The 23,757-nt window shown below is 43.4% G+C and overlaps 1 protein-coding gene across 4 annotated transcripts in view; it reads left to right on the top strand.

The window, feature by feature from the left end:
- The window catches only part of PRKCE (protein kinase C epsilon), a 465,689-nt gene that overhangs the window by 214,170 nt on the left and 227,762 nt on the right, over positions 1-23,757 (top strand). Inside the window, exon 1 of one of the 4 annotated variants that reach the window (XM_089777503.1) lies at positions 17,467-17,731. The exons of the other annotated variants lie outside the window; for them this stretch is intronic. The gene's annotated coding sequence lies outside the window, so the exon portion shown is untranslated. Of the gene's footprint in view, positions 1-17,466; positions 17,732-23,757 lie in introns of those variants that run through there. 4 annotated transcript variants of the gene reach the window in all.

Raw genomic sequence — 23,757 nt, 5'->3', positions numbered from 1 at the left:
ATCCATTAATTCCAAATAGATTTCAAAATAATGGGCCCATTATTCCGGCGTCCCTGTAACTCTCATTCCATGAAGTCTAACGGATGTTTCACAGTAGCGCTTTATTTTGAAATTTGGCGCTGTGTAGACAGTGCCAAATTTCGAAATAAACTATTGCAAAATTACTTCAAAATAAGCTTTGTGATGAAGTGTAGATGCACCCTTAAAGTGAAATAGTTTTGTGAAATGAAACCCAATAACTGGGTATTTTACACATCCCTCTACATGACATAGAATTTTGAGTAGAAAAGGAGTAAAAGCTGAAAAGGCATCAGGCTTTAGCCTGTGAAGAAGAATCTATGTAATTTCTGTTTCATAAAACATTAGTTAGCCTTTCCCATTTTTAAGTGGGAGTTTGGCTTCAGAATATGGGATAATTTCTTGAGATAAGGGATTTGAAAGGCACTTGCACTAGTTCATTATAAATGAACTAGTGAAAACGGAAAAAAAAAGTCAGGCTTTGGCCCTGTGGGAATTTTACTTGATAAAAGCTGAGCATGGACACCTCAGCATTAGGTCCATTATCATTGGTTAGAAAAATAACAAGACTTCCAGGTGCTTTAATACTATAACAGTGAGGCAGTCTGTGCATTTGCACACAGATAATGAACATAGATAGTTGTAAGGAGTAACAAAAAACTTGCATTGACAGAGGCCATGAAAAATGTTGCAGGCTGTAATAAATATATATAGATGCAATTGTTTTCTAGTGACAAAAATAAATACCTAATAATAAATGCTGGCTATAAATAAATATTGGCTCACACCCAGATTCTCTTTCTGTTTATGGAAAGGCAGTAGTTGTGACTTGCTCTCCATCATATGACCAATTTTGACCTTTTCTCTAACTTTGCCTAACTAAAACCAAATGGGCTCTGAAGTTTCTCATATGGAGTCTTCTGCGAGAGGAAAATGGTTTTAGAACAATACCAGGCAATTGGGCAAGGCATTTTTTTTATATATGAAAATGTTCACTTTAAAGAAAAAAATAAAACCTTGTTAACTAGTCTCTCCCCTACCAGTACATCATATCTCAGAAAGAGTTTGACCAAATTTGGTTTATTTTTCCAATCTGCAGTGAGGGATGGTTTCTTTGGTTATTTTTTTAAAGTATTTTGGGTTGGTATTGGAGTTGTTTTGCCGTGGCATTTTAAACTTTTAAATTATAAAATGAGCACCACTTGCTGGTGATTTGTTGCACGTCATGAGGTATTTATATGCCAACCAAGCAGAGAGATTTATCAGATTCCAATAGCTCGGAAAGAGGTAATGGGACAGTGGCCACGCTTGTCTTGCAAGAGTGTATGTGCTGGTGAGCCTCCTAAAAGGAATTGGTAGTAAATTATAGAGCTTTTCATTCCACTAGCACTTATTGGTACCTATTGAGGTTGTTTTAGTGTCTTGTACAAAATGATTCTGCTTTCAGTCCAGTTCCTAGTGGACAGGTATCCATACAACAAAATTAACACCAAACTGTTAATAGTCAAGGAATTTTGTATTTCTTCCATTTCTCCAGTTTGTATTATTGTATTCTGCCTTTGGAATGGATGCGTTTCACACCAAGGATGCACACAAGAAAAGCACCAAAACCAGCATAGGTATTTAGAAATTTGGTTGCTCTTTCTAGCATACTCAGAGGAGGTGAACTCCCCAGCAAGCAACTCAGAATCTTTACCCAGGTTTTTCTAATATTAACTTGGTCCTGAATAAGTAATATACCATGTACTATCTTAATGTTTTGTTGTAACTTTGCCTTAATAAAAGGTTTAGAAAAAACCATAAGACTTCCTAGCAGTTTCATTAGCGAGGACAAGATGTAAATAGTTATGAAGAATGAACTGTAGCTGCCCTGAGCTGGGATGGGCAACTCTTATACGCTGCCCCCAAGTGGCGGGTGGGCAAGAACCTTGCAGTTTTTAGTAGTGGACACACACTACATTTAAGACCAAAAAGACTAATATATATAAAACTTTTTTAAAAAACAGTCTCTCTAAAAGCGCAGTAAAAGACTAAAAATAAAGTTATCAGCTTGCAATTTTAGGAGAAAGATTGGATAGTTAACAGTTAACAACTACCTTGAATTGTACTTAGCCATCCAATCTTTCTCCTAAATTACCAGCTGAAAGCTTTATTTTTAATCTTTTGATGCGCCTTTAGAAAGATTGTTTTTTAAAAACTTTTTTTATAAATATTTTTTATTTGTCTAAATAACACTATAAAATCATGCCAGTTTCAATTATTTTCGTAAATTATTTCAAAATACTTATCCAGAAAGATGTTTGTTTGTAACAATACAAACCCCACCCCCAAAAAGATTCTGGTAATATTTTTTTGACAAATGGATTCCTCGCTAAGCATATTAATACAGAATCTCAAGTAATTCATTTACATTACAATACAGAACTGCGTTTCCTGCATCTGTCAGAAGCAGTGCAAAGGCTTGGGAGAGTGGGGGATAATGGAGGAGCTAAGAGGGAGGAAGGGAGACTGGGAGTCAACCTGGGTGGGTATAGGTGTGAGTGGGAGAGGGGTTTTTTTTTGGGGGGGGGGGTTGTTTAGGATTTGGGAAGCCTCCCCCATGCAGATCCTGTCTCATCCTAAGCCCTCCCATTGAGTCAGGTATATCTGCCCCATCCTGGAACACACAATCCATCTGTGCCCCTGCAGCCTCTCTCCTTTATCCCCAGGCTCAGTACTATCAATCCACTATCTCCTGAGCCCAGGCCCCAGTCTGTCTCCTCCACTAGCCGTTCTGAACTCCCGTCTGTGACCCTCCCAGCAGCCCTGTGTGGCCCTCTCTGCCCTAAACTGGCTCTGCAATCAGGCTGCTATAATGAACTTCTACTTCTGGGGGAATTCTGCAGCACTAGGCAGGCATAGAGTCCTCTCTCCCTTTCCCATCCCCAACCCCCACGTTCTGGACAAGAAAAGCCGCAGGTCTGCCTTTTGCTCAGGAGAGGCTACTGTGCTAGAGAACAACTGGCTGTGTTCATGCAGCTGGCTGTTCTGATGCCACACTGGCCTCTGGTGGGCAAAAGATAGAACTGCAGCACTTGTGGGCCAGAACATATTTTAGACGGGATGCATTAATTCTGCCGGGAGTAACATGCCTGTCAGCAAATATGTCTGTAACAACAGACACACACAGAAACTTTACCCCTAGAGAGTTAAATCCCTAGGACAACCTAGTTCCTGTTTCTCTACCCCTCACGCCCCTCTGGGCGGGGGCAGACACTCAAATTCCCTTCCCCTCAGAGCCCAGCCATGCCCCCCAGCCCAGACACTCAGACCAACTCACTCCCAGAGCCCAGCAGAAGTGCCTTCCCCCCGGCCCAGATACTCACTGAACCTCCCCTCCTAGAGCCCAGGGACTCAGAGGGAGAAACAGCCTGATGCTGGGTCCTGGGCTTGCACAGAGATTCTGGCATGCACCCCATCCCCTTTCTTCAGGGCAGGCTGGGGACTGCAACTGCTGGAAACCCCCATGTTCCCTGCCCTAGCCTCCGACTTTGTCTTCTATTGCTCTGCTGAGTCCAACAGCCATTGGCAGCCAACATCTCTGCAGCTCATTTTGGTAGGGGGCGGGGAGAGAAGGAAATTCTGTGTACACAACACTGATTTCTGCAAAATTCTGAATTGCACAGCCATGCAGAATTCCTCCAGGAGTGACCTCTATAAATATTGAGTTCACACACAAACATTTTAAAAATAAGATATTCTTGTTAAATATTCTGCATCTCATGAAACTATAGCAACCCTCTTTGTTTCTGTAATCATATAAACACTGATTGGAAAAGCACTTTTGGGTCTCCTAGTTGATCTCTCACAAATCAATAAATATTTGCTGTTGTATGTTTGCTAGTTCTCTGTCCAATCTAATTGTAGCATAGGTTGAACCTTTCTAGGCCAGCACTCTCTGGTCAAGAACATCTGTGGTTCAACATGGTTTTAGTTAGCCAGAAGTCCACTTCTGAGTGTGGTGAAGTTTCCTGCAGTCCCATAAAGTTTATTTGCAGCCACCAGTCCTTACTTTTGGTATTCTGTGCTGTTATTTAGCTCTAATTTACCCCTATATGATATCTAAGACTGGAAGTGTTGGTAATGCTGCTGGATAATATTGACCTCCCATGATGCTGCAAATTTCCTGGGTCAGCACTGGTCAGATCCTGAGGGTGCTAGGCTAGAGAAGTTCAACCTGTAGAGCAACTTTTAAATTAGTCTGGGTTTTTTCATTTTTGAAGAATAAAATCTCACTAGCATTCTGTCTAAATTTCATGATGACCTGCATGCATATATGTCAAGAGTTTAAAAACTTAAGTGGGTGTCTCAGTTCTGGGGAGAGTGATTAGATAAACTTAAAAGGGGCTGTGGTGGGGAGAGGAGGAGCAGTGCATGCGTTTCCCTACAAGCTAGATCTGGTGCAGAACCTCGGGGATTTTTCCTCCGACCCTCCCACAGGAAGCCGGCGCTGGCGGTCTAATCTTGCTGGGGGGAGGGAGGAGGGAGAAGGAGAGAGGTCACGAAGATGGCTCGTGAAGCAGGTAGCAGCCTGAGCCAGTCAGTGGCAGCGGTTCCCCGCTGAGTTGCAGAGCACTGGGACCTCAGACGTAGAAGCAGAAGCGGGGTTGGAGGTGGCCGCCGCTACCGCCCACCGGCCCTCCTGCAATGGAGCTGGGGGGTCAGTAGGGAGCCTAGGGTGCCCCCCATAGCTGCTGCTTCCCTTTCTGAGTCGGTGAAGGTGGGAGGCGGGGCGGGCAATGCAGTGATTCCATCACTCAGTCGTCCCGTAGGAAAATATTTTGATATATATATATATATATGAGAGAGAGAGAGAGCTCTTAAGAACCTATGTACAAATTACTTTTTCCCCCTTGCTTTTAATACAATAAAACCATATGTTAATGTGTGCTTTCTATGAATTTTCCTGTAAAGTGTTAAAATTGAGTTTCAGATATTTTTAATATCTTCCATCTTGTTCTATGTTCCATAAATTATTTAAATTACTTCTTCACATGAGACTGGGACTGCAGCTGCCCATAAAGGAATTTCTACCCTTCCAGTATCTTAATCTGAACCTTTTAGCTGTAGCTAATGGCACCAGAGACATATCAGGACAATTTACACATCCCTTATATTCCTGGTGTACTAGTGAGGCTGGTACTCGAGGGCCACCCTCCAACACACTGTGATCATGCCCCCTTGCCTGGTGGTGACCCGTCACAGTGTTACTTTGCAGGGTTCCTCACAACACCCCAGGCTCTTTAAATCACTGCTGGAGCCCCACACGGCATGGTCTGGGAAGCACTGAGAGCCCCACCCCTTCTGCCTAAGGCCCCACTCCTTCTGGGAGGCCCCAGAGCTAATTCTCCTCCCCACATTGGCCAGGGCCCACCCAAGTCTGTCACCAGCCCTGGAAACCACTAAGGCATCTGACTCACTAGCCTGGGCTCCCTCTCACACTGTGCTCCTGTGACCAGCTGCAGACCCACTTCTGGTTCTACATTTCCACCAGCATTTATATAAGCACCCATCTGCAGTTACAGGCAGGTTCTCTGACTAGCCGCTGCATCAAGCAGCAATTGAGAAGCTACATCCAAGATAACCTCATCTCTCCAGGCATGCACCTCCTTCCACCCAATGAATAAACCCAAAATGATACTATCCTGTGCTATACGTGGAACTGTACAGTATAAGCTCATACAGTTCACTTCTCCCCCAGACTATATCTATACTACAAAGAAAAGTTGGGAAAAGATACACAAATTGCAAACTGTAATTTGTGTATCTTTTTCTGCTTTTCTTCCGAAAGAGGCTTTTCCGACATTTGGCCCATCCACACTGGGCCAATTGTCGGGGAAAAAACCCTCTTTTGGAACATCCCTTTTTCCTCATAGAATGAGGTTTACAGGGATGCTGAGAAAAGGCGTCTGCTTTTCCAATTTTTTTTTTTTTTTTTTTTGAAAAGCAGACACATTCCTTGGATGCAGCAGAGCTTTTCCGGGATATCTCTGGTATCCCAGAAAAGCTCTACAGGGTAGACGTAGCTCCAGTGTGGAGAGGAAATGCAACAATCCTTGCCCATTGAACTGAGATTTCTAAGCACTTCTCTCCAAACTTCCTGGTTTAGATTAAAACATAAAATAAATGTATTAATTAAAATCTTATCTTTTTTAAGCATAAGTTATAGCAAACAGATCAAAGCAACTTACCCAGTAAATAAACAAAAATACAAAGTAAGCCTAAGATACTGCAAAGATAGGATTTGAATTAGCAAATTCTTAACCTGCCTAATGATACAAGTAGGCTGGTAGATTCTTAAGTGACAAGCTGCATTTGCATTGCAGCTTGGGATTCCCACCCCCGTTCCAAGTCCTTTTCTCTTAGGTGTTCAGTGGTGGGCGAGTGAAGAACTGATAATGTCACTCCTTGCCTTATACAGCTTTAGCATATGGTGGGAACCCTTTGTTCCAAACTTGGTTCCCAGCCCAATTTGTGGAAAAACGTAGACATACCAAAATGGAGTTCAGAGTCATGAGTCCTGGTCACATGCACATAAGTTTTCTTCCATTGCCCGTTGACTCCGTCTGCTGGCCTCACTCCCAGGGAGCCAGTTGCTACCCTGCTGCTGGCTTTGTATCGGAGCCTACCATGCAAGGCAGCAGCCAGCTCCCTAGAAGTGGGGCCAACTTATAGTATGAGCCGGTTGCTGGTGCACACCCTCTCCTCACCCTCACCCTCTGCTTTATACTACAGAGACCACAGCGTGAGTAACCTCTAGGATTTTAATGGTTACACAATTATATTTTAATTGTTTTTTCACATCCCTACTCAGGACACATAGGAGTTTATTGGCTATCATATCATTTCATCACAGATTTCAAGTCCTGTCAGAAAATATAACATTGTCAGTACAGACAGTCCCCGGGTTACGTACAAGATAGGGACTATACGTTTGTTCTTAAGTTGAATTTGTATGTAAGTCGGAACTGGCTCCAGATTCAGCCGCTGCTGAAACTGATCAGCGGCTGACTACAGGAAGCCCTAGGCAGAGTTGCTCTGCCCCCAGCATCCTGGAATCAGCTGCTGATCAGTTTCAACAGCGGCTGAATCTGGACTCCTGGGACAGAACAGCTGGGGCGCTGCCGGGTAGGTCCCCGCAGGACCAACCCGGCAGCACCCCAGCTGCTCTACCCCAGGCGTCCCGCAACAAAAGCCTGGTCTGCTGGGGGGAGGGCGCACTAGCTGCTCCCTCTTCCCCCCCCCCCCAGCAGACCAGGGAGACCCAAGCAAAGCCGCGGAAGCGCAGAGGTCCCGCCGCCTCTGCGGCTTTGCTCCTGTCTCCCTGCTGTGCTGGGGGGGGGGACGACTCCCGCTGCCCATGCGGCGGACCCCGCTGCCCGTGCGGCTTTGCTCCTTTGCCCCAGCACAGCAGGGAGACAGGAGCAAAGCCGCAGAGGTGGGGGACCCCGCGTCGGATCCGCGTAAGTCGGGGACTGCCTGTACTATTTTTAGGAAGGATTAAGGGTTTATATCAGGACATACAGACATTGCTGTAATTACATACTGCTTTAACTCCATTGGTATAGTTATACTAGGCAGCAGGTTTCTATGATTTTTGTTGGTGTCCAGAATGGGTCCAAGTCCCCTGCCCCATACCTACATAATACTCTGGGAAGGAGATTGGTTGCAGGAGGGATGCAGGCTGTATGAAGGAGTTTTGGTGCTGAGGAGGAGGGTTTGTGTGCAGGAGGGGCACAGACTCTGGGAGGGAGTTTGGGTGTAAGAAGGGTGTGATTCTGGGAGGAAATTTTAATGCTGGGCTCTTGCATGGGGCAGGGAGTTGGGGTACATGAAGGGGTGCAAGCTCTGGGAGGGAATTTGGGTAGAGGATGGGTACAGGCTCTGGGAGGGAATTTGGGAGTTGGGTGCAGGCTCTGGGCTGGACTCTGACCCCCCATCCCTCTCTTTGCAAACACAGCAGGTATCTTACTGGGGTAACTGTTACCCTTGTTCTCCCTCCCTGTGCAGGGGTTCCATCTCCCCACTACCTGACAGCATCTCTACTGGGGCTTTACCCAGCTTCTAACTACTACCTACAGTCTCTTGAATTCCCCACGGCAGTAAATTTCCACCCCCTGCTCAGACCCTACCATAACCCCTCCAATTTGCCTTCTTTACCCCTTTTTAGCTCCTCTAAGAGCAGGCAGCAGAGTTTGGCTCCAAGTGTGGGAACAGCAGATGTTACTGGGCATGCTCAGTTCAGGTGAGCATACTCAGTGCACCCTAAGTAGGGGGATTCTGAGTGAGCAGCTGGGCAGCCGCCTGCTTTTAGACAGGGAACCTGGAGTAGGCACGTTGGGGTGGAGGATGATCTGGGGGACCCATGCAAGGGCAGCATAGAGAGACCTGGGGCCAGAGGAGAGACCCAGCCCCAAACATTGGTTGAATCGGTCCCTGGACCTTGGAGCCTGGGCACCATGGGCCCATATAACTCACCACTCCTGTAACTATTCCCTTACAGAAAGGGGAATACATTGTGTCCATTCTAGGGTTTGTGCCAGTATAATAGTGCAATTATAGCCATCTCATTCCTTGAATGGTCTCTTGCAATGTGTGCTAACTACAGGCAGTCCCCGGGTTACGTACAAGATAGGGACTGTAGGTTTGTTCTTAAGTTGAATCTGTATGTAAGTCGGAACTGGCGTCCAGATTCAAACACTGCTGAAACTGACCGCCAGATCTGACTTACATACAGAATCAACTTAAGAACCCCAGGCGTCCCCAAGTCAGCTGCTGCTGAAACTGATCAGCAGCTGATTCCAGGAAGCCTGGGGCAGAGCAGCTGGGGTGCTGCCGGTTTGGTCCAGTAGTGCCCAGAGCGGGTGCTGCAGGACCAATCGGCAGCGCCCCAGCTCCTCTGCCCCAGAGTCCAAAACAAAAGCCTGGTCTGCTGGGGGGGCGGGGGGAGGAGCACACTAGCTACCCCCCCCTCCCCAGCAGACCAGGGACACGGGGAGCAGAGCCTCTGAGGCTTTGCTCTGGCACAGCCTCAGAGGCGCGGGGAACCGCCACTGCTGCCGCTTCAATCTGGGTGCCTGTGGTCTGCTGGGGACCGTCCACAGCAGACCACAGGCTCCCGGACTGAAGCCGCAGCCGCGGGGGGGTCCCGCGCCTCTGAGGCTTTGCCAGGAGGCGAGAAAGCCCCGTTCGTAAGTGCGGATCCGACGTAAGTCGGATCCGCGTAAGTCGGGGACTGCCTGTACGCATTCTAAACAGTTTGTTTCACCTTTGCATTTTGCTGTGATGCTGTGAGTACCTTTTACTTACTCAAAGAAGAGCTCACGAACAGAATATGGTTTGTAGGAGGTAAGGACAGTGATGTAGTAGATTCAGGATCACTGGTGTGCTATCCTGATGGCTCCGTCAGTGATGATAAAAGTTCGGCCGTGTGCGTTTTTGTATGCTCCCTCTTTATATCATGCCAGCTCTGCTCAGGTAGCTAGCATAATAGACTTCATGAGAGCCCCAAAGACCACAGACTAAGATACAAAGGCACCTGAGTAAGGTTTATTGTCAAATGAAGTACAGTAATAGTTGTCAGTAGCCAGATGGCCTTCAAACCCCTATGTGTTTGTACCCATGACAATAGACTTGGCTCAATCAATAGTATGGATTTCACTATTGCCCTAGGCTGGCCAAAGAGTTAAGTCAGGGGTACCCCAGTATTTATAGACAGAAATGAACAATCTATGATGCACACTGTATGTATCATTTAATGCATTTCGTACCCCCCTTGTACTTTCCTCCAAAGCATTCACTACCTGTTATGCTTTTCTCTCTTGTTGTTTCAAATTATTTAATCATGTACTGCCTTGAACCAAAGCTTTTTTAAGGTAGTTCCTATTTGTTGAGTGCTATTAGTTATTTTTTGCAACATTTTACTTCTAGGAGAATTTTTAGGAGTAAATAGAGATGGTGGATGTGTGGAGTGTTTTTTTTACCCTCTTACTGTTTAACTGTGATTTTTTTAAAATATTAAGTTTTTTATTTTAACAGGAATTGAGTTAGGTTTTGGCAGAAGTTTTCCCAAAACCTGGCTTTTATTATAAGGCGGAGGTTTTGGTGCGGTAGCCCTTGCCCATGGTCTATTTGGGTCATTCCACATGTTCCTGGTACAGCATTCATTCCAATTGTTTCATGTTCCATTTTTTAGTTTAGCCAGGACCATTTGTTTTCATTTCTGTTGTATGTTTTAGGCACTGTGAAAGTGCTTGCAGGCTATTGTTTTACAACAGGGGACGGTGCTTCTCCTCCCCCAGTTTCTTATTTTTTTGCTTTACCTGTTCGAGCACATCATATGTCTGGACTGTCTGTTGCCGTGCCAGCAGAGCCTGAGCTTTCCAGCACTCGACAGTCTCTGTTGCTTCCTTTATTTCTTTATCTTTTTTATTTATTTGGGAAGCTACTATAATGGAACGTCGTTTAAGCTATTTTACTGCCATACACATTAATTGCAAAATTTTAGCTTTTTTACTTTTACTAGGGGGAGGTGCCCCTGCTTGCTACACTCACCAAACTCCATGTCTTTGGGGGTAAGCAAGCCTGGCTCCCCCTGCCCAGGGGGCTGCACCAGACCCAGCTGCTGGGGAGGGGAGGACTGGGGGCTGTGTCAGCCCCAGCCTCTCGCCCCTCCCTGACTGCAGCCAGCCCTGGCCTCTCCCCACCCCACTATCCCTTTCTCCAGGCTCTCAGCTCCCCACATTCCCTTCCCCCACACCGCAGACAGCTCCCGCCTGTCCCCGGCCTCTCGGCCCCCACTTCGGCCACTAAAGGAGGGTTGGGGCTGAGCCAGGGGATGGAAGGGGCGGTAGCAGTGGCTCTTTGCTGCGCTAGGGGCTCCAACACTCCAGGACCTAGCGGGGAACCACTGCCTCTGGTGGCTTGGGCCAGGCACACTGGGCCCACATGCGTGCAGTTCCAGATTGGAATCTCCCCCCCCCCACACACACACACACATGCAAGATTAGTACACCAGCATCGGCTTCCTGTGGGGAAACAGGGAGAGAAGAAACCCCCAAGGCTCCGCACCGGAGGAGGCTTGAGGAGAAGTGTGCACACAAAGGATGTGAAGGACTAGTCGACTGTCTGATAAGCAAATGATTATCGGCTAGTCGACAGGATAGTCAACTAGTTGCTCCCCCTCTTTGCTGCCTCTATCAGAAAGAGGCAGCAACAGGGCAGGGGGGAGGGAGAGAAGAGGAAATACTTAAAAGCGGCAGTGCTGCATAGAGCCCGGGGTCAGCGGGGGCGTCCCCAGCTGATCCCAGGCTCCCCCCAGCAATTCAAAGCAGCAGCACCGCGCGTGCTGAGCCCAGGGTCAGCTGAGGAGTCACCAACTGACCCTGGGCTCCATGTGGCATGCCAGCTTTGAAATTTACAGGAGTGCCCAGCGGGGAACCATATATATATATTTCTTTAATATATAGAGAGATTACTGTTCTTTAGAGCTATAGTTGTTACCATTACTTTACAAATGCCAGTCCATGTTTCCCCACTTTCTTTTTTAAATGCAAATGGACCCTCTTGACTGGCAATCCAGCGGGTCCATGCTTTATCAACCTCTGTGGGGATTTTCAGGGAGGGGATAAGGGGGTTCCCTAACTCATGCTTTTCTGTCATGTTAGGTCGCGATTCCTGCAGTGGACAGCTTGTTACTTACTAGATCAGTGGTCGGGGTCACCAATGTAGGAGGTCAGGACAGCAATGTAGTAGATTCAGGATTCACTGGTGTGGTGTTCTGACAGGTCTCCTGCCCTGTCAGTGATGATAAATGTTCGACTGCGTGCATTTTTGTATGCTCCCTCTGTATATTATACCAGCTCTGCTCAGGTAGCTAAGATATGAAGTCATCCAAGTCAGGTTTATTGTCAAAGTACATCAATAGTCAGCAGTAGCCAGATGGCTTTTGAAGCCCTATGTGGTTGTACCTGTGACAATGAACATGGCTTAATCAGTAGTATGGATTTCACTATTGCTCCTAGGCTGTCCAGAGAGTTAAGTCAAGGTACCCCAATATTTATAAGCAGAAATAAACAATCTATAATATACACCATACGTATCATTTGATGCATTAATGACACTTTTGGTACCTCCCCTGGTACTTTCCTCCAAAGCATTCACTACCCATTGTTATGCTTTCACTCTTGTTGGTTTAAACTATTTTATCATGTACTTAGCTGCGCATCCCTGTACTCTCCTAATAAAATGTATTTACATATTGCATGTGCTTTTATTAGTGCTAGCAGTTCTAGTGCCGAGAGACACTGACTTTCAGGCAAACATTTGCTTTTGATGTGGCCAGTCTGTTACTCGTAGTATAACTCTTGCTTACTTTGGTTCAAGCACCAGGCCCATGCTTCATGCTCTTTCTTTCTCCTACATGGTTCAGTAAAAAATATTTCGTCATCCACCGTATCTCTCCATATTGTAAGACCCTCCCCAAGTGAAATAGTTATAGACCTAGAAAAACTGTGTAGACTCTGCCTTTATGTTCAAGGACAAAATGTATTCTGAATTGTTTCTGAAGTAGCATAAATATGTGGCATATATGCAGAGACATAGAGTACGCTTCAAATTCAGGGACCCAGCACAATACGACTGGGGAAATTGCACAGCTGAATGTAAGGCATGAAGGAAAACTGAAGCTTGATAGATCCAAAATATAAAATACAGTACCTTGAATATAATCATCCTCCTAAGGCTGACAATTCTGTCATGTTTCTAAAAGGAGTTTTTCAATATTGTGCAGATGAAATCTTAAATTGTTTGGCAGATTCTCAAGTAATCAACTATGGGTTCTATTTTTGCTGCATGAGAAGTATGCTCCGTGAGTCCTGCAGATGTCTGTCTTTGTGCAGCTTTTTACATCAGTTATTAGCAGATAGGAATAACATTGTGACAAAAGCCGTGTCTTCTCCCTTCTCCCACTTATGCCATACTGGGAAGAAGGGAAGTATTGAAATACAATCCAGTTCTCTGTAGTGATGAGCAGGATTCTTCTTTATATCAATATATGACTTGCTCTTAACAGGGGAATATACACACTTTGGTGAGGGCTGGTATAAAGCAAGCCAAAATGTGGCTGATGGGACTAATTTTAGGTTTGCTAGCCTTGACCATGTCCTTTTATTTCAGTAATTTTTGGTTTGAATAAATCCCCAGTCTGTTAGAGCTATGACAGGATGCCTAGGTTTCAGGCACTGGGTTTGGTTTATGTGTATGATGAGTGCCATTCTTTTTCTGCGATATTCAGTTTGCCTTACTATTTATTCTTCTTCTTATTATTATTATTTGTAGTAGTGGTAGTTGCAGTAGTAGTATATTTTAGCTACAGAGTACCACATTATGGATGGCAGATAAAAGGATGTTCCAAAGAGCTTGCCTGCAAAATCTTATTATCTAGTTTAATCTACAATCTCAGTTTCCTCCTACATTAAACACGTTTCCTGGTTTCCAGAGTTTGAACCACCCAGAGCTAGATTTTCCAGAGAGTAACTGAATTTCTCTCTTCACCCTCTTCAGTATTCCAGTGGTACAGTCCGTAATCAGGTAGTCTTGGCTGTTAGCAGCTCGTATGGGTAGATACACATATTTTAAGCTATAGCAAAGATACACATATTTTAGGCTATAACAAGAACAATAGTAGTTCTGAAATAGATTATGTCAGTCAGGTGGGGTCCTCCTGATGAATTCCTGACAGGTCTCTGGCTTCGTTGATGATGATAACCAGAAGGCTGCTTGTGTGTGTTCTCAGTGATGTGTGCCGTGTTGATTTACACGTTAATTAACACAGCAGACTTCAAGAGAGCCCCCAAACACCACAAATCAGATAAGGATCAAAGGTGCCTGGTTAGGTTTATTGTTAAGTGAAGTACAATAATAGTTGTCAGTAAACTCTTCTGAGCCACTACGTGTATGTAATTCGTAAAAATGGAATGACTCAATCAGTGGGTGCTCCCACTGTCCCTTAGGTCATTCAAAGACTGTCCCCCCAAGACAGGTACAAACAAGTTACACATCATTCCTGATGTGTCGGGTTTCCGTCCTCTGACACTTCTTAGATGCCACCCATCACCCTGTACCCTCATGGTTTGATTAGATCATCTCTATCCATCATGCTGTCTTTTTAGACCCTTTCCTGAACCTGAGTCTGTGGGGAGCATGGGTACCATGGTCTTTTTTAATGAGCTGGCGTTGCTATGTGCTTTCAATGTATGACCAGTACCAATTACTGTTTTACAGTCCGTATCTAGTACCAATTACTATTCTACACCTGGGCCTATTACCAATGATTGTTTTGTACTTTCAGCCCTGTTTGTGCCAAGTTTTGTGAGCAGGGGTCTGCCTCTTGTTCACAGCTTATGTTAGCCATGGTTAGGTAGGTCTCAGGCCTTAGACCAAGCCTGTGCTACATGGGCTTATGGTTTAGGCTTTCATCTTACTACAATAGAATGTCACTTTTTGAGGATTTTAGGTTTCTCCATAATAGTTTCCCCTTATTAGTAGACTTTTATAGGTTATTAGTAGAGTGTTCCTTCTATATAGTAGAGTGTCAGCCAAAGGGTGAAGAAATAGTGATCCATGCTGATTTTTGTTGTATGTGCCCAAGGAAAAATAATTTAAATTGCTTTAAAATAAACCCCTTGTTCAGTTTGCCCCCTTATATTTGCAGTCTTCAGTCTCATAATTTATGATCATTCAAATGTGGAATCTATTTTAAAGAATTAGAAATGGGATACTTTTTCCCTCCCTTGTATAATATAAGGTAAAATGGTTTTAGAACGGGCTTGCTTTAAGTCTTTAAATTCAGATTTGATGAGTTCTCCTGAAGAAGCAGTACAGGAGGATGATCCATTAATTTATTTTGGAAGCCACTGCTAGGTCAGAGCATAGCCTTGTTCTTGTTGTTTTACAGTAGTGCCTAGAGGCCCCAACAGAGACCAGCTTGAACTGTGGTTGGCAATATACAAACATACTAAGATGGTATTTTGAAATGTGGAGGTTAATTATGGGATAATGGTTATCATCTGATTATATTACTGAACCCAGGTGATGCCCAAGGAAAAGAAAAGATAAATAGAAAATAGAAAATATTTATATGCCATGTGTAACTAATATGTGGGCTCCATTGTTGTGAGACATAGAGGCCAACAATGTGGCTGAATTCATAAAAAGATTAGACACATCTATGAATGGTAAAATATTTGTGGTTACACACCCCACAAAAGTGTATGCTATATAAGTCTTAGGGGGAGGAGGATATTTTTTCTAATGACATATTATTATGTAAGTACCCATTATGCTGAAGCATTCTTCTGAAGCATCTGCTATTTTGCTCCTATCAGAACAAGTTACTGGATTAGATGGTTCATCGGTCTCATCAGCTATAACAATTCCTATAGTCCTATGTTCAAGCCAAGTTTTTCTATACTTCTCTTCATTAGGTAATTAATATTTTGGGTCTCTTTCATTAGGTATCCACCCCGCTTGATTCACAGATTTGGTTTCTCGTTCACTGTAAGAGCCTCTAAAAGAGACATTTTGCAGCCTGTAACTTAATTTTCTCATACTCTTATTGGAAACTAATTTCATGTACTGCTATTGGTTGTTATGGAAACAGTATAATGAGTTTAATTGTATAGGGGTGGGAATATCACATGCTGCTTATAGTCAGGGTGAAAATGACAAAGTGGAACTTCTATAAATGGTTCTCTAGAATAAACTGCGTCAGTGGGGCTCTTGCAAAATTTCGCCATGCAAATAATCCATCATTCCCTAATTTTTTATTATAAAATGTGGGCATGATATGAAGTGAATACAAATCATAGTGGAGATTTAGGAAAGCAAATTTCCTGTAATACTGTATTTTAAACAGAGTTCTTGTACTTCTCAAATTAAATGACCACCTCTTTTAGAAAAGTGGAAGCAAATAAACTATTTATTTAAAGGAAATTTTTTACTCTGTTACACCAAATTAAATCCTAAGTAATTCCATTCCAAAATCTCCAAATATGAAAAAACTTTTGCTTCTTCAGGATATGTAGAGAAGACTTGAAATTTTATTTTTAAATATATTTTCTGTTTGTTTTTCATTAGAAATACCATGCTTTGACTTGCCTGATTTTCCCCAAGGATTCCTTTGAACACTGGAAAGCTAGTTAGAGACAGAGAAAGATAAGAGATTGAAACCTGAGTAACCAAGACTTTTAAAAACTCTGCTTTTTTATTTTTGCTTTTTCATGAATATTTATTTAATTCAAACTTCTTCTGACAAATACTTCAGAGAAAAACAAGGAGCACAAAACTTGGTTGGTCTTATATGTAAATGAGAAGAACATATAAGAAAAGTTAATTTAAAAGTGAGCTACTTCTATATACCCTATAAAATGGGAAAAGGGCACAAATAAAATTTATTTTGTTTTGCATGACACCATTAACCAACTGGTTTTAACTGAGGGTATGTCTACACAGCAAAGTTATTTTGAAATAACAGCCGTTATTTTGAAATAATTTTACTAGCGTCTACACAGCCAAACCGCTATTTAGAAATTAAATCGAAATAGTGGAGGGCTTATTTCGAATTTGATAAACCTCAATCCACGAGGAATAAAACCAAATTCTAAATAGCTATTTTGAAATAAGTGCTGTGTAGACACTTATTTCAAAATAGGGGGCCTCCAGCCTTCCCAGGGTGCCCTGGTGGCCACTCTGGCCTCAACCAAGAACACTCCTCTCCCTCCCTCCTCCCCAGAGCCCTTAAAGGGGTAGACTTTGGCCACAGTGCCTGTGCCAGCTCCAAGCCTGCCAGCCCAGAGCCAGCAGTCACTGCCCCTGATCCAGTGGCCCTAAAACATGAGCCAGCAAGCCACTGGCAGCCAGCCTTCCACTGCTCCAGAGGAGCAGTCTACCAGCTCCCCGGAGCCTGCCAGGGCACGGAGAAGGCGGGTGCCTTCCTGGTCCAGGGTGGAGATCATGGACCTTATTCAGGTTTGGGGAGGATGTCCCCAACATCCATGATCTCCGCACTAGATGAAGGAACGCGGCAGTCTATGGCAGGATAGCTGCCAGCCTGGCCACCAAAGGCAACATGCCCAGGAGCAAGTTTGCATGAAAATCAAGTTGGTTCGGCTAGACCCTGAGTCCTGAGCTTCCCCTCCTCCTTATTCCCCTTGCTTCCCCCCTCCAGCTCCCTCCTCCCAGGTTTCCTCCTCCCATCCTCTCTTCTCCCCTCTCCCACCTCCTTTCCCCAGTCTCACCAGAGTTTCATTCCTCCTCCTTCCCCAGTTTTGTTAAATAAAGAGAGTTTGTGTTTATGAAAATACATGTGTTTTATTTGACATCAGGAAGGGGGATTGGGGGTAAGCGTAAGTCCCCAGTGGGGAAGACCAGGAAGGCTCTTAGTGCTCCTCAGGGTGGAAACTCTCCCGCAGGGCCTCCTGGATACTGACAGCTCCCCGATGGACCTCCCGGATGGCAGCCTGCAGCAAGTGCAGCCAGACTTGCAGCAACGCGTCCACGAGAAGCACCAGAGTGACCGGGGCAGCTCTGGCTCCATGGTGCAGAGTGCTGTGATGTCCCAAGTGAAGGCAACAGGATCACGCAGAGACAAAATGCTTTGCTGTCCCTCATCGAGGTAGGCAAGCAATCAGGGAAAACTGAGAACCGGCTGTCCGGGGGTGGGGGAGGGTCCCTTTAAGCACAGGCCTCAGATAGCCACACAAAGTAACTCCTGACCTAGTTCTGGCCGGCCTTACATGCAAAACGCTATTTCAAAATGCATTTTGTGTGTAGACACGTTATTTCAAAATAACTTATTTCAAATTAACTATTTCAAAATAAGATATTTCGAAATAACGCTGTAGTGTAGACATGTCCTGAGAGAATTTGGTCCAGGGTATCTAGATTTTCTTTTTCTCTCCTACATAAATATTTGTAAAAATGTAAACTAACACAGATAGGAAATGTCCAGTATAATCTTATGTAACTCACATTAACACATTTTGGGTGTTTGTCCCAGTCTAGTGACTGGTGTGCATATGACTGACTTGCCAGCTAAAAGACTTAACAGCTTCATCCAAAGTGGTTTGAAATCAAAGAAAGTAGAGGTTTATGTTTTTTGTGTTGGAAGAGCTGGGCTCACTCAGTGCCTGCTGATAACCAATGATGGGAAATCATCACACTATTAGAAGCTGACTTGAAAACAATGAATCTTATTTTTAGAATTTAATTTAATTTTTGTTGGTTTTCACGTGAAAGCTGATATCAATCTATAGAAAATTAGCATCTCCAAAGCACTATGTCTTCAATACATGTTCTGTGCAGTATTTAAAGGTTTTTGTCGTGTTGTATCAAGGAGCACACACAAGTTCATGTGGGGCAATATCAGTGTAAATAATGTTTTTATAAAGCTTATGTGTCTCCATTATGCTTACATATGAAGGCCTTCTGCATGGAAGCTGGCTGATAATCAGCTTTGGAAATTGATCTGATTGTTAGCAATAGAGCATAATCAACAGAAAGGGCAAAAATATGTCCAGAAGTTCTGGGGAACTTTTAAAAACTGGCTTTTAAAAATGCTACCATCTATATTTTAGAGAAGGTGTGTGAGAGGGGAAGGAAAGCAGGCTAGGTTTAAGTCTGGTTTTGGTTTTATACCAGGGATAGTATTAGTGTAGGTTCACTGTTTCAGTTGCACCCACAGAAATTATAAAAGGTGCAAACCCAGGCAAGTCTACACTTCTGGCCCAGTGTAAAGGTGGAGATCCCAAAGAAACAGAATTGGGCCTTGAGAGCATGACAGCACTTGCGCACACACTGTGCAGTCATGGTTCTGGTCCTGTGAGGCTGGGCCCTGCTTTGGGCATTATGACCAGGTGCACAGAGTCTGAAGTTTGGCGCAGCCAACCCAAGGCTATGTCTAGACTGCAAGCCTCTTTTGAAAGAGGCTTTTTTGAAAGATACTTTTGAAAAAGCCTCTTTCGAAAAAGAGCATCTAGACTACAACCAATACTTTCGAAAAAGCAAGCCGCTTTTTCGAAAGAGAGCACCTAGGCAGTCTGGATGCTCTCTTTCAAAAAAGCACATTTTACATTAGATAGCGTCTTTTTTTGAAAGAGCACTTTCGAAAAAAAGTGTTATTCCTCGTAAAACGAGGTTTTCCGCAGTCAAAAAAGCTGTCACGTTCTTTCGATTTACTTTAGAAAGAATGCAGCAGCAGTCTAGACTCAGGGCAAGTTTTTTCGAAAAAACCCTCTAGTCTAGACACACCCCAAATTTGAGATGCATTATGACTGTTAGTGTTCTCTGTAAGCTGAGTGCTTAGGTGGCCACCCAGAAGAGATTCAAATGCGACACAGCTCATTAGCAGAGCACCCACAGTGCCTTAGCCAGCAGCATATGTTTCAACCGGTGGTGCACATCTGCATGTGTCTTGGCGCATATAAAACATTTATTCTGCATGTAGATGGAAAAAATTAGAGGGAACATTGGTGACCATGTGTACCAGGTTGTAATACCCAGACCAAGGAGCTGTTGCTGCAGGATGTGCGCTGGGCAGGGTATGTTCCCAAGACTCCATTTACCCACTGTGGGCGACTCCCCTCAGCACGAGGCTGGAATTAGGATTACAGGGTAGAAGGAGCTGCTCTGCGCGGATGGTGCTCTCTGGAGAGTTCAGCATAGTGCACACATGGAATGAGGAAGCCAGATCCAACCCTTTTTTTTGTGTGCTCATATTAATATTTAATACATAACACATATGTAACATTCTTTAACTATAAGCTACTTATATTCTTATACAAATGAAGAATGCAATTCACGATATGTTCCTAAATTGCTTCTACAAAGGAAAATTCAAACTCAGTGAAATTAGATCCTTGCAATTAGGCCAAATCCAATCATCCCGCCTCAGGCAAAGCACTAATTAGGGAGTAAGAATTGTAAGATTGGGATCAATTGCATTAAATCTCTCTTAGAAGGATATTATACTGTATTACTGCTGTATCATCAATTACTTTTTAACAGTGTTTGTGAACCTGATCCTGACTCAAGCACATAACCTCTCTATTTCACTACATCAGGCTGCTGTACATGTGCAACAACTTGAAGGAATAAGGTAATTTAACAAGAGTTGCACCTAAGGGTCTTAAACAAAGGATGAGTCCTGTATATGGGAGACAAACTATGAATGGTTCCATTTTGACTAAGAAATTACCATTCAGCCTGAGCCTTGATGAAATGAGGATTACCATTTGATATTCAGCTGGCTGGTATAAAGGGTGAAGGAAGAGCTAATGGTACAGTGAAGAGAGAAATCTTGAATAATTTGTAATAGTATTCTACACTGCTAATACAGGGGTGGGCAATAAAATGGTGGCAGTTCACTAGGGTTAGCCACTGCCGCTAATGCCGCTAAATTTACCTGCGTCTCAGCAGGTACGGGTGATCACATTTCCCATTGACCGGGAATGGTCATCAATGGCAGCTGTTCCCCCATACCTGTGGAGGTGAAGGTAAATAGGGTGGTGTGGGGACCCACCAGGGACTAACCCTGGCACACTGGATTTGGCCCGTTGCCAGGATTTTTCTTACCCACAGGTCCAGTAGCATAGTTTTCCAGTTTCCACACACACCTGGCAGGGCAGAGGTGAGGTGCTAGAGACTTCATGTGCTCCCCATCCCCAGGCCCCAGTTGGTCTGGGAGCAGGAAGTATGCAAAGTTTCCTCCCCAGCAAGGGGTGTGTGGCACCAAGAGGGAACTGCCCCTTCTGCCTGAAGCCTCACCCCTACTGCCTGAGGGCTCACCTTTTCAGAGGCAGGGGACGGAGTCAGCCTGCAACCACCACCAAAATTCATGAAGTGGACTCCCTGCAAAAATTATTGCCCACCCCTAGTCTAAACCGTTATCTATAGAATTCCTTGAAAAATCTCAACACTTAGACTCATGTTGAACATATACTTGCTGGTAAATGTTTGCAGGTGTGCTGTTTTTCTATGGCACTTTTACTAAAAGTGGTCCCATGCTTCAAACTTCTCTGATACTTTTGTCAGCAGTCTAATTTCTCTCTTTTATTAATATGAACTTTTTGTGGAAAATTCTGAACATTCTTCTTGAAAAGAAAAGAAAGATAATTTATATCTACATGGAAAATCCAAAAGGTATTTCTGTGTTGTTCATCTGATATAAATTCAGATAATTTCTCTTATGCTGTTGGCTCCTCATTGAAATAACAGTGCCAATGTGATCATAAAACGCAGGCCTTCATTATATAAGACAAGCAATATTTTTTTTTAAAGTTCACAGAACTCTACCAGTTCACAAAATGAACTAGAATTCTTCATTGCAGAAGAATGAATGTTACTTTCTCATTATCTGCTGTCTGAAGAATAGTCATGACTTGGGACAGCAGAATTGTTTACTTTCATACACTGTTAGATCTAATTCATTACACAAAGAATGCATAGTCTGAAAGTTTGAGGGATGTTTTGTTGGTTCATTGCGGGGTTTTTTTCTTTAACATATAGACCTTATTTGCTACATTCTCTTTTAAAAGTGCTAGATGCCTCTGTTACTTGAAGGTTGAAGAATTAAGTGGAGGAGAATTAGGCAAATTTATATACAGAAAGGGAAAATGGGCCAAAGTACAGAAATATATGAGGATAGTGATTTGGTGCAGGGAAGCAAGGTCTCTGAAACCTCTCTTCACTTCTCTTTTTGGAGTTTCTTGTATAGTGATTAGAATTAATTATTTCCTCATCTAAGTTTTCTTTAAAAAAAGGAAAAGTGTCTTCATATAAATATGAAGTTATAATCATGACTTTAATTAAGAGCCTGCTTTGACTCCTGGCACCTGGCAAGTTCCCTATACCTTGGGTACTCATATAGATGGAAGAGCAGCCTTTTGGTGCATCTACACGGCACCGTTTTTCCATAACAGCCGTTATTCTGAAAAAAATAACACTTGAGTCTACACAGCAATTGCATAATTTGGGGAAAAAAATCAAATAATAAATGGCTTTTTCCAGCGTTGGTAAACCTCATTCCACAAGGAATAATGCCTCTTCTGAAAAAGCTGTTTCAGAAGAGGGTGTGTGTGGATGCTCCACTGCTGCTATGTTGAAATAGCTCCTCACGAGGGCCATTCTAAAGTTATTCCTCCCCATTGCCTCCTGGGGATCTATGTTGAGATAGTGCGTCCAGATTAGGGAAGCCTGCCTCAGACTAATTTTGAGACTTCCTTGTAGTGTGGATGCTCTATTTTGAAATAAGCTTGCAGTGTAGACGTCCCCTTTGTGGGACTGATATATTTCTTGATGCAAGAAGTACAAGCCCAGCTAGAGCCCTTTTGATGCATGTGGACAGAAAAAGTGTTAGGAGTGAACAGACCATTTGGGCTCTTCTCTCAGGGTGCTGGCCTGTTCGTGAAACCTTCCTGCTTCAGCTAGACTTTTCATAGTGTACTTCCCCTGAAGCACAGGGGAGCCAGACAGCAGAATGTGGATCTGAGTCAGAATCCACTTGCCCAGAATGCACTTGGGCAGCACAGCCTGCCATACTGTACCTCACTTCGAGTAAAACCACATATTAACTTGAGTTTTGTACCCAATCTTATGTTACCAGTAGCTTAGTTCTTAATAAAGCTTTTTTCCCTGAAAATTCTCATGCTTAGTCTCATCAAACAAGATTTGTTATATGTTTTTGAAAGATTGACGGAAATTGTCTAAGCTGTTTTTGCAACTCTAATGTGACAATCTAATGTTTCTGCTTTTTGTTAGAAGTGCATCAACATTTTTGCCCACTGCTGAGACAGTTCCTGATCCTTGTTCTCTGGCTTTATTTCTGAGTCCAGCTCCTGTTTTCCTATATCCCCAGTTTCTAGATATTGACTCTGGCTTGACCTATTCCATCTTACCTGTCTGTAGCTCTTACTGCTTGACATGACTGCCTGTGTTTTGGTTCTTGACAGTAAGGTTTAACTGCAGTGTAGATAGGCTTACATGTGCTACTTTTAATCTAATTAGTGTACGTAATAATAGTAGTGAAGATGGGACAGTATGGGCCTCTGTGTGTTAGCCATCCTAGTACCAGCCCAGACAGTATATAAAGTGGCTTTTTATATACTGAGGTGGATAGCTTACATTGGTGTATGTGCTGCCATGTCTTTACGAATGTTATGACCTGCTCTAGTTAGGTGAAAGCTAGTGGGACTATGCAAACCTGAGCTACAATCTATTATATATTATGAAGAGCTTGTTTGTTTGTGGATTTGTTTGTGCAAAATAAAGTCATACTTCACGATTACCTATACATATGAAATTTTGCATAATCAATCCTGCCACTTAAATTAGCTGAATGCACTATTTTTTACACTGGAATGTGCTGGGTGAAAGGATTAAATACTTATTTTTGTTTTTCTTCAGAAGAAAGTCATAGTTATTAGACTTAGAGTTCATAAAAATATTTGCTAACAAAAGTAAAATCAAGTCACCTATTCAACTGTTATTTTAGTGCAAAGAAAAATGTACTGTTACAAATCACAAAATAATTAAAATTAGTTACAGAAAGAGTAATGGAAGCTTTATGAGTTTCTGGTTTAAATTTACTATACATGGTAATTATTCAATAAAATGAATAATGTTAGAAGTTGAAATCCTACTAAT

Source organism: Pelodiscus sinensis, chromosome 3, assembly GCF_052426305.1.
Source record: "Pelodiscus sinensis isolate ZL-2025 chromosome 3, ASM5242630v1, whole genome shotgun sequence".
In the NCBI taxonomy this organism is placed as follows: domain Eukaryota; kingdom Metazoa; phylum Chordata; order Testudines; family Trionychidae; genus Pelodiscus; species Pelodiscus sinensis.
The sequence above is the reverse complement of the archived record's forward strand: the minus strand, read 5'-3'. Positions and strand labels throughout refer to the sequence as shown.